The sequence below is a fragment of the Mustelus asterias genome, unplaced genomic scaffold, assembly GCF_964213995.1.
Source record: "Mustelus asterias unplaced genomic scaffold, sMusAst1.hap1.1 HAP1_SCAFFOLD_1290, whole genome shotgun sequence".
In the NCBI taxonomy this organism is placed as follows: domain Eukaryota; kingdom Metazoa; phylum Chordata; class Chondrichthyes; order Carcharhiniformes; family Triakidae; genus Mustelus; species Mustelus asterias.
Window position 1 is genome coordinate 51,225 of NW_027591235.1, and position 10,207 is coordinate 61,431.

The 10,207-nt window shown below is 43.7% G+C and overlaps 1 protein-coding gene across 2 annotated transcripts in view; it reads right to left on the minus strand.

Moving 5' to 3' along the window:
* LOC144488102 (uncharacterized) overlaps positions 1 to 10,207 on the minus strand; it is a 69,467-nt gene that overhangs the window by 23,251 nt on the left and 36,009 nt on the right. The window lies entirely within an intron of this gene.

Sequence of the window (10,207 nt, forward strand, 5' to 3'; positions counted from 1 at the left end):
CTCAGCCTCCAGTGGGCTGATGCTCTTTGAGTCTTGTTGCGAATACCTGGTTTCAAATGTCACAAGGATCACAGAGTGACAGGGTGTTAGGAGGTTTCGAGATATTTAGTCAGAAGAAAACAGAGGTTGGCAGTGCAAAGGTACATTTCTGAATGGAGGGCTGTGACAAGTGGTGTTCCTCAGGGATCAGTGCTGGGACTTTTGCTGTTTGTAATATATATAAATGATTTGGAGGAAAATGTAACTGGTTTGATTGGTAAGTTTGTGGACAACACAAAGGTTGGTGGAATTGCGGATAGCGATGGGGTCCGACAGAGGATACAGCAGGATATAAATCAGTTGGAGACTTGGGCGGAGAGATGGCAGATGAAGTTGAATCCAGACAATTGTGAGATAATGATGGGAAATATACAGTAAATGGCAGAACCCTTAAGAGTATTCATAGGCAGAGGGATGTGGGTGTACAGGTACACAGGTCATTGAAAGTGGCAACGCAGGTGGAGAAGGTAGTCAAGAAGGCACACGGCATGCTTGCCTTCATCAGCCGGGACATTGAGTTTAAAAATTGGCAAGTCATGTTGCAACTTTATAGAACCTTAGTTAAACCGCACTTGGAATCTCGTGTTCAATTCTGGTCACCACTGTACCAGAAGGATGTGGAGGCTTTGGAGAGGGTACAGAAAATATGTATCAGGATGTTGCCTGGTATGGAGGGCATTAGCTATGAGGAGAGGTTGAAGAAACTTGGTTGGTTCTCAGTGGAACGAAGGAGGTTGAGGGGGGCGACCTGATAGAAGTCTACAAGATTATGAGGGTCATGGACAGAGTGGATAATCAGAAGCTTTTTCCCAGGGTGGAAGAGTCAGTTACTAGGGGGCATAGGTTTAAGGTGCGAGGGGCAAGGTTTAAAGGAGATGTACAAGGCAGGTTTTTTACACAGAGGGTGGTGGGTGCCTGGAACTCGTTGCCGGGGACGGTAGTTGAAGAAGATACGACAGTGACTTTTAAGATGTGTCTTGACAAATATATGAATAGCATAGGAACAGAGGGATATGTTCCCGGAAAGGTCGGGGATTTTAGTTCAGACGGGCAGCATGGTTGCTGCAGGCTTGGAGGGCCAAAGGGCTTGTTTCTGTGCTGTAATTTTCTTTGTTCTTCATTCTGTTTGGAACACCCCAAATATCCATCCAATTTCCTTTTTAATTGTTTATTGTCTCTACTTCCTCCACCCTCGTAGGCAGCGAGTTTCAGGTCATTACCATTCGCTGCATCAGAATATTCTTCCTCACATCTCCCCCACTCCCCCCCCGCCCCCGGCCCGGTCCCCTTGCATCTTTGACCCAAAACAAGAAATCTGTGTCCCCCCTCGTCCTTGTCCCTTCAGCTAATGGGAACAGCTTTTCTTTGTCCACCTTATCTAAACCTGTCAGAATCTTGTCCACTTCTATCAAATCTCCCCTCAACCTCCTTTGCTCCAAGGAGAACAACCCCAGCCTGACATTGACAATAAAGAACAAACTAACAGAATATGTTACTGTCTGAAATCAAATGGGAATGTTTAATTTCTGTTTTAAAGATATTGTGAATATATTGTCCTGGACAATAAAGGAATTGGAATAACTCACCTTGGGTGTGGTTGAATGGAATATATCAATCTGATATCCACCAACAGTCCAGTGAAAGTCTGAAAAATGTACAAAGAACAATACAGCACAGGAACAGGCCCTTCGGCCCTCCAAGCCTGCACTGATCACGTCTTCCTAACTGGACCATCCGTTTGTATCCCTCTATTCCCAGTCTGTTCATGTGGCTATCTCAATAAGTCTTAAATGATCCTAGCGTGTCTGCCTCAACCACCTTGCTTGGTAGTGCATTCCAGGCCCCCACCACCCTCTGTGTAAAATACGTCCCCCGCATATCTGTATTGAACCTTGCCCCCTTACCTTGAACTTGTGACCCCTTGTGTTTGTCATTTCTGACCTGGGAAAAAGCTTCCAACTGTTCACCCTATCTATGCCCTTCATAATTTTACAAACTTCTATAAGGTCGCCCCCTCAACTTCCGTCTTTCCAGGGAGAACAACCCTAGTTTACTCAATCTCTCCTCATAGCTAATACCCTCCATATTTGGCAACATCCTGGTAAACCTTTTCTGCACTCTCTCCAAAGCCTCCACATCCTTCTGGTAGTGCGGCGACCAGAACTGGACACAGTATTCCAAATGTGGCCTAACCAACGTTCTATGTAACTGCAACATCATATGCCAACTTTTATACTCTATGCCCCATCCAATAAAAGCAAGCATGCCATATGCCTTCTTCGCCCCCCCTTTCCACCTGTGTGCCACCTTTATGGTTCTGTGGACTTGCGCACCCAGATCCCTCTGCGTGTCTCTGCTCCTGATGGTTCTGCCATTTATTGTATAGCTCCCCCCTGCATTAGATCTACCAAAATGCATCACTTCGCATTCATCTGGAACTCCCACCTACCTGATGAAGGGGCAGCCTGTCCCGAAAGCGAGTGGCTTTTGCTACCAATTAAACCTGTTGGACTTTAACCTGGTGTTGTTAGACTTCTTACTGTGTTTCCCCCAGTCCAACACCGGCATCTCCACATCTTAAATTCTATCTGCCATTTCTCTGCCCAATTTTCCAGCCTATCTATATCCTGCTGTATTCTCTGACAGTGTACATCACTATCCGCAACTCCAGCAATCTTTGTGTCGTCCGCAGACTTGCTAATCAGCCCAGCGACATCTTCTTCCAAATCATTTATATATATCACAACAGCAGAGGTCCCGGTACAGAGCCCTGCGGAACACCTGAGTCATGATGTGGAGATGCCGGTGTTGGACTGGGGTAAACACAGTAAGAAGTTTAACAACACCAGGTTAAAGTCCAACAGGTTTATTTGGTAGCAAATGCCATTAGCTTTCGGAGCGCTGCTCCTTTCGACCACCTGCTCCATCTGACGAAGGAGCAGCGAACAAACAAAGAACAAAGAACAATACAGCACAGGAACAGGCCCTTCGGCCCTCCAAGCCCACGCCGCTCCCTGGTCCAAACTAGACCATTCTTTTGTATCCCTCCATTCCCACTCCGTTCATGTGGCTATCTAGATAAGTCTAAACGTTCCCCGTGTGTCCGCCTCCACCACCTTGCCTGGCAGCGCATTCCAGGCCCCCACCACCCTCTGTGTAAAATATGTCCCTCTGATATCCGTGTTAAACCTCCCCCTCCTCAGCTTGAACCTATGACCCCTCGTGAACGTCACCACCGATCTGGGAAAAAGCTTCCCACCGTTCACCCTATCTATGCCTTTCATAATTTTATACACCTCTATTAGGTCACCCCTCATCCTCCGTCTTTCCAGTGAGAACAACCCCAGTTTACCCAATCTCTCCTCATAACTAAGCCCTTCCATACCAGGCAACATCCTGGTAAACCTCCTCTGCACTCTCTCTAAAGCCTCCACGTCCTTCTGGTAGTGTGGCGACCAGAACTGGGCGCAGTATTCCAAATGCAGCCGAACCAACTTTCTATACAACCGCAACATCAGACCCCAACTTTTATACTCTATGCCCCGTCCTATAAAGGCAAGCATGCCATATGCCTTATTCACTACCTTCTCCACCTGTGACGTCACCTTCAAGGATCTGTGGACTTGCACACCCAGGTCCCTCTGCGTATCTACACCGTTTATGGTTCTGCCATTTATCGTATTGCTCCCCCCTACGTTAGTTCTACCAAAATGCATCACTTCGCATTTATCAGGAATGAACTCCATCTGCCATTTCTTTGCCCAAATTTCCAGCCTATCTATATCCTTCTGTAGCCTCTGACAATGTTCCTCACTGTCTGCGCTCCGAAAGCGAATGGCATTTGCTACCAAATCAACCTGTTGGACTTTAACCTGGTGTTGTTAAAACTCTTACTGTGAACACCCTAGTCACAGACCTCCAATCAGAAAAAGACCCCTCCACTGCTACCCTCTGTCTTCTGTGGCGAAGCCAGTTCTGTACCCATCTAGCTAGTTCACCTTTGATCCCGTGAGATTTAACCTTTTGCACCAGCCTGCCATGAGGGACCTTGTCAAATGCTTTACTAAAATCCATGTAGACGACATCCACGGCCCTTCCCTCGTCAATAATTTTTGTTACCTCCTCAAAAAACTCAACCAAATTTCCCTCGTACAAAACCATGTTGTCTATCGCTAATGAGATTATTCAGTTCTAAATGTGTATAGATCCTATCTCTAAGAATCTTCTCCAACAATTTCCCTACCACGGACGTCAAGCTCACTGGCCTATAATTGCCCGGGTTATCCTTGCTACCCTTCTTAAATAACGGGATCACATTTGCTATCCTCCAATCCTCTGGGACCTCACCTGTGTCCAATGAAGAAACAAAGATTTCTGTCAGAGGCCCAGCAATTTCATCTCTTGTCTCTCTCAGTAACTGGAAGTCCCTTCCTCACAGCACTGTGGGTGTACGTACACCTTAGGCATTGCAGCAGTTCAAGAAGGCACCCTTGGGGTTGACCATGGCCAAGGCAGCGACATACAGCCACATATTCTGTTATAATTGAAGGACTGCAGATTGAATGTGAGGCATTGTGGGACTGGAGTATCTTGACCATATTCCTGTGACTGCCCGGAAACTCATGTGTCTATTTTCGTTTATAATTGAGGATTTCTGGGAATAAGTTAAATGCGGAAATATTGAGTATAGCCTGGAGGAATTTGGAATAACTGAGAATTTTATCCCCAGATAAAGAACAAAGATTTTGCTGGTGTTTGGGTGTAACGTGTTTGGGATTTTAAATCAACAAAGATTTGCCTCTAAAATCAGTCCTTGGAAGTTGGCTTAAAAAAGGTTAAGTTATAATGAAGAATCTTGTATCTTATTTTAATCAAGGAGTTGTGAGCTTGTAGTGCTCTGTCGCTTTAAGAAGCTATAGCTGCGAGAGAGAATGCTGAGGATTCATTGTTTGAAATTTACGAGCTGTGAGAATCTGTGTGTTTTGTCTGTTTTATGTGGATGTTTGTAGATGTGTTTTATCATTGTTTTGGGCTACATTTGTTAAGGTTTATCTTTCTGGAGAATTAACCTTACCTTGAGTCTTTAATTGAAGGCATTTTTGGGAGTTTAAAAACAGGATCACAAGAACGCTTAAGTAATTAATTTTGGTTATTGTTGTTGTAAAGCACATGCTAAGTTTCTCTGTTTGTGCGTGGATGATATTTGTGGGTTGAACGCTTCAAGCTTTGAGGTTTTCTGTCTGTGATTTAAATCAAACAGATTTTTAAAAAAGGAAGTGTGATGAATAAAACTTTTGTTGTTCAGAAGTTATGAACCTGGAGCCATATTTACTGTCCAGAGACAGGATTCCAGGATATTTTACTAAACATGTGGGAATTTTAATCCAGATACAATTCACCCATGTGAGAATGAGAGTTTTAATTTGTAATGGTTATTTAAAATTTAACACATGTGAAATGATTCTGACCAATCCTGTGTTGGATTGATCTTGGGTTAAACTTCCTGTCAGGTCCAAAGATTTATTCCTGACGCAAGTAACACAAAGAAAAGGAAAATTCTGGAATTGGATACTGAAGAAAAGAGTTTACAAAGAGAGAGTATTAAATAGAAATGTTCCCAGATCATGTGGTCATTCGATTAAAACAAAGGAAGAGTGCTGACGTCCATGAGAACTTTTAATCCACCCCATTTCTAACTAAGGGAGTCTAAGTACAAAGAAAGCCCAAGAAAGACCCCCCCAAGGGGGGTCTGGAAAGCATCATGATGAGGGCACCTGTCCATGAGATGATCACAAAGCCCCATAATGCCCAGATACTAATTTTATTGAACCTATGATGTATGTAATCTATCACCATTCTGATTGGATTGTGTCCAGCCGGGATGGGCTGAGTAACTGGATAAGAATTGATGATATTCTTTGTTGGGTGGAGTTACACATGGTCAGCCCCTGTGGCTTCTCCCCGCTGGCCCAGCTCAATAAACTGTTTGTCGATTGAATCAGGCACAACACACTGGGAAGAGATACAAAGTGCCCTCTCCACTGGAAGCTCATCGGCACAGCCACACTGGGGAGAGGCCGTTCACCTGCTGGGTCTGTGGGAAGGGATTCACTGATTCATCCACTCTGCAGAGACACCAGCAAGTTCACACTGGTGAGAGTGCATTCACCTGCTGTCAGTGTTGGAAGGGATTTACTCGGATATCAAACCTGCAGACACACCAGTGAGATCACACAGGGGAGAGACCATACAGCTGCTTTCAGTGTGGGAAGGGATTTACTTGGATATGAAGCCTGCAGACACACCAGTGAGATCACACTGGGGAGAGACCATACAGCTGCTTTCAGTGTGGGAAGGGATTCAGTAAGTCATCCAACCGACAGAAACACCAGCGAGTTCACACTGGGGAGAGGCCATTCACCTGTTCTCAGTGTGGGAAGGGACTTTGTAATTCATCCACCCTGCTGAGACACCAGCGAGTTCACAAGTGAATATGGGCATTAGAGTCTGCTGTTATTGTTTCTGCTCTCAATTACATCCAGGACTGCATTTTGTTCATTCTCACAGTTGGTCAATGGGGAGGGTCGGAGGGTTTCTTTCTGCTGGACTGGCCGGTCTCATGACTTTGCCTCCAGTGGGCTGATGCTCTTTGAGTCTTGTTGCAAATACCTGATTTCAAATTTCACAAGAATGACAGAGTGACAGGGTGTGAGGAAGTTCAGAGATATTTAGTCAGCTGTCACCTCATTTACCTCGTCTATACTTCCCCTTTACCAGAATGTTCCATACCCGAATGTATGCATTCCTTTAAACTGCACTTTCCGGAGTTCTGGAGAATCTTTTAAAACATGAAATATACTCATAATATCTTTAAAAAGAAACCGAACATTTCACAGTAACTTCATTGCAGTGTTAATGCAAGTCTAGTTGTGACACTAATAAATAAACTTTAAAAACTTTAAGAATATTTGAAGTCAAAGTTTATTCATTAGTCACAAGTAGGCTTACATTCACACTGCAATGAAGTTACTGCGAAAATCCCTTAGTCGCCACACTCCGGCGCCTGCTCTGACACACTGCGGGAGAATTTAGCCTAGCCAATGCACCTAACTAGCACGTCTTTTTGACTGTGGGAGGAAACTGGAGCAGCCGGAGGAAATCCACGCAGACACGGAGAACGTGCAGACTCCGCCCAGACAGTGACCCAAGTCAGGAATCGAACCGGGTCCCTGGCCTATTTGCTACCAAATAAACCTGTTGGACTTTAACCTGGTGTTGTGAGACTTCTTACTGTGAGACAGCCATGAGAACCATTGTGCCACAGTGCTGCCCCAAATTTGTGTTTGATTCCAGGCATTATCAACTTTGTTCTTTCCCTTAAACAACAGGTGATTTCCATTTTCAATGCTTGAAATAGCAACTCACATCAGATGTTTATCAATTCCAGTATCCTAAGCAGGCTTGGTGGTTTTCTGAAAAGTAAAGTCTTTTATTCTCTGCTTTAATTCTCAAAACTGTTGACTTCACTCAGAGCTGGAAACCATCATCACCTGTTTAAAAAACACAAACAATCCATCTGGCTCTGGCCAAGATCCCAGTGAGTTAATGTGTCCAATCACAGGTTACATTAAAAAACAAAGGCTGTGTGGAGATTTATAACAATCAACTGTCTGCTGAAAGTGTTAACTTCTCTGTGGAACCGAGAGAGGCGGGGAGTGGGCAGAGGAAACTTGGCAATTGCATCAACTTACATAATTTAAAAAACTTCTCTCGTGTTATTTTCTTCAATTTTGTTCCAATTTCATCTCTTTTATCGATCCTTTTTTGAACACCAATTTCAACTTTCAATATTTTCCACTTAATCAAAGTTGAAAGAAATACTTTGTGAAATATGTTGTTAACCGAATCTCAACAATTTTAACTCAGATGTTTAGGAAAGTTGGAACTGGTTTGCTGCCAAACTGCAGCCTGATCTTTGTGTTTTGGGAGCAAATTGGCCTTCACAATTCTAACCTTGAACAACTTAATTTCAAACCCAAATACATTCCTTTCACATTTTAGTACAGTCTGAATTTATTTCAAACAGAAACACACGGCAGTTCAAATTAAATTAATTTTTATTCCCTTTCCAAACTAATTCTTCGAATCTGTGATGCTTTCAAACAACACCCTGCTTCAACAATTATGACTCAAATGTACAGCATTCCTTCAACTGGGCAAACCAACTTGGAGTAAGCGTTGTGGATCATGATGGTGCAGAAGTCATGGCTAATCACACACACCTGCATTCCCTTATCACACAGGAGAGGCAGAGGAGAAGGGGGAGTGCTTTCAGTGATTCTTTTTTTGGAGAAAACAACTACATCTGCTCACTGGTGACTGATTTGTGTCTCAGGTTGTTTGATGTTAGCTAAACACAGGGAGTGGTCTGCTTCAGGGGAGGTGTCACTTTGTGGCTGAATTAACTTCCTCAAAGTCCCCACGGCATTTTCTAACTCTTCACTTGATCTGATATTTTCTGACTGGAAATCAATATCTTGTTCCAGAGTTTGGCCGAACAGCAGTAGATTTTTCTGAGCTCCACTTACCCTATCATCTGCCCCCTGTTCTCAATGTAACTGATTGTCCAGGTGAGACGTGCTCTCCTGCCAGCAATCAGCTCCATTCTGCAGCTTATCCACCAGTTCCCTCAACTCTTTATATTTTGTACTCAGCTGTGAGGCACAGGTTTCCAATGTAACTGTAAATTAATTTATTCTGGACTTTTTCCAACTTGCTGCTTCCTTTCTGAATCTCTTTAGAAAACCAATCAAGGACCCGCACGTAATCTCCGTCGCATTCTTCTCCACCTCCCAGGGTATCTTTTGCTCCTGATGCCCTTGACTCCGTTGTCAATCTGTCAGTCACATTGTAGCAGATGCCAAAGCCATTGTTGTATTTGCTTTTTTGAGGCAGCAGTGCTAACCACTGTGCCACTGGATGGAATGCTGGCCCAGTGGAGAGAAACATAGAAACTAGAAGCAGGAGTAGGCCATTCGGCCCCTTGAGCCTGCTCCACCATTCATCTTGATCATGGCTGATCATTGAATTCAATTTCCTGATTCGCCCCTTCCTTCCATATCCCTTGATCCCTTTAGCCCCAAGAGTATATCTCATATCTTCTTGAAATCAGGCAATGTTTTGGCCTCAACTATCGGGTGACATGGTGGCACAGTGGTTAGCACTGCTACCTCACAGCGTCAGGCATTTAATTCCAGCCTTGGGTGAGTGTCTGTTTGGAATTTGCATGTTCTCCCTGTGTCTGCGTGGGCTTCCTCCGGGTGCTCCAGTTTCCACCCACAGACCAAAGATGCCCAGATTCAGTGGATTTGCAATGTTGAATTCCCTCTTCGTCTCCCAAGCTGTGTGGGTTAGATAGGTTAGCCATGGTAAATGTGTGAGATTACAGGGATAGGGCAGGGGAGAGGGCCTGGGTAAGGTGCTCTGTTAGAGAGATGGTGCAGACTCGATGGTCCGAATGGTCCCTTCTGCACTGGAGGGATTCTATGATTCAATGAACACAGGAATGGTCAGAATTATTTCACATGTCCCAAATTTTAAATAACCATTACAATTAAAACTCTCTCATACTCATATGTGTGAGTTTGAATCTGGATTAAAATTCCCACAAGTTTAGCAAAGTTTCCTGGAATCATGTCTCTGGCCAGTAAATGTGGCTCCAGGTTCACAACTTTTATGAAAAAAAGCTTTATTAATTACACGTCCTTTATTTAAATGTTTGATTTAAATCACAGACAGAAAACCTGAAAGCTTGAAGCATTCAACAAATATCATCCACACACAAACAGAGAAACATAGCATGTGCTTTACAACAATAAACAAAATTAATTCCTTAAGCGTTCTTGTGGTTCTGTTTCTAAACTTCCAGAAATGCCTTTAATTAAAGACTCAAGATAAGGTTAATTCCCCAGAAAGATAAACCTTAACAAATGTAGCCCAAAACAATAATAAAACACATCTACAAACATCCACATAAAACAAATGAAACACACAGGTTCTCACAGCTCGTAAATTTCAAACAATGAATCCTCAGCATTCTCTCTCGCAGCTATAGCTTCTTAAAGCGACAGAGCACCACAAACGTTTCGCAATATACATTAATGATTTG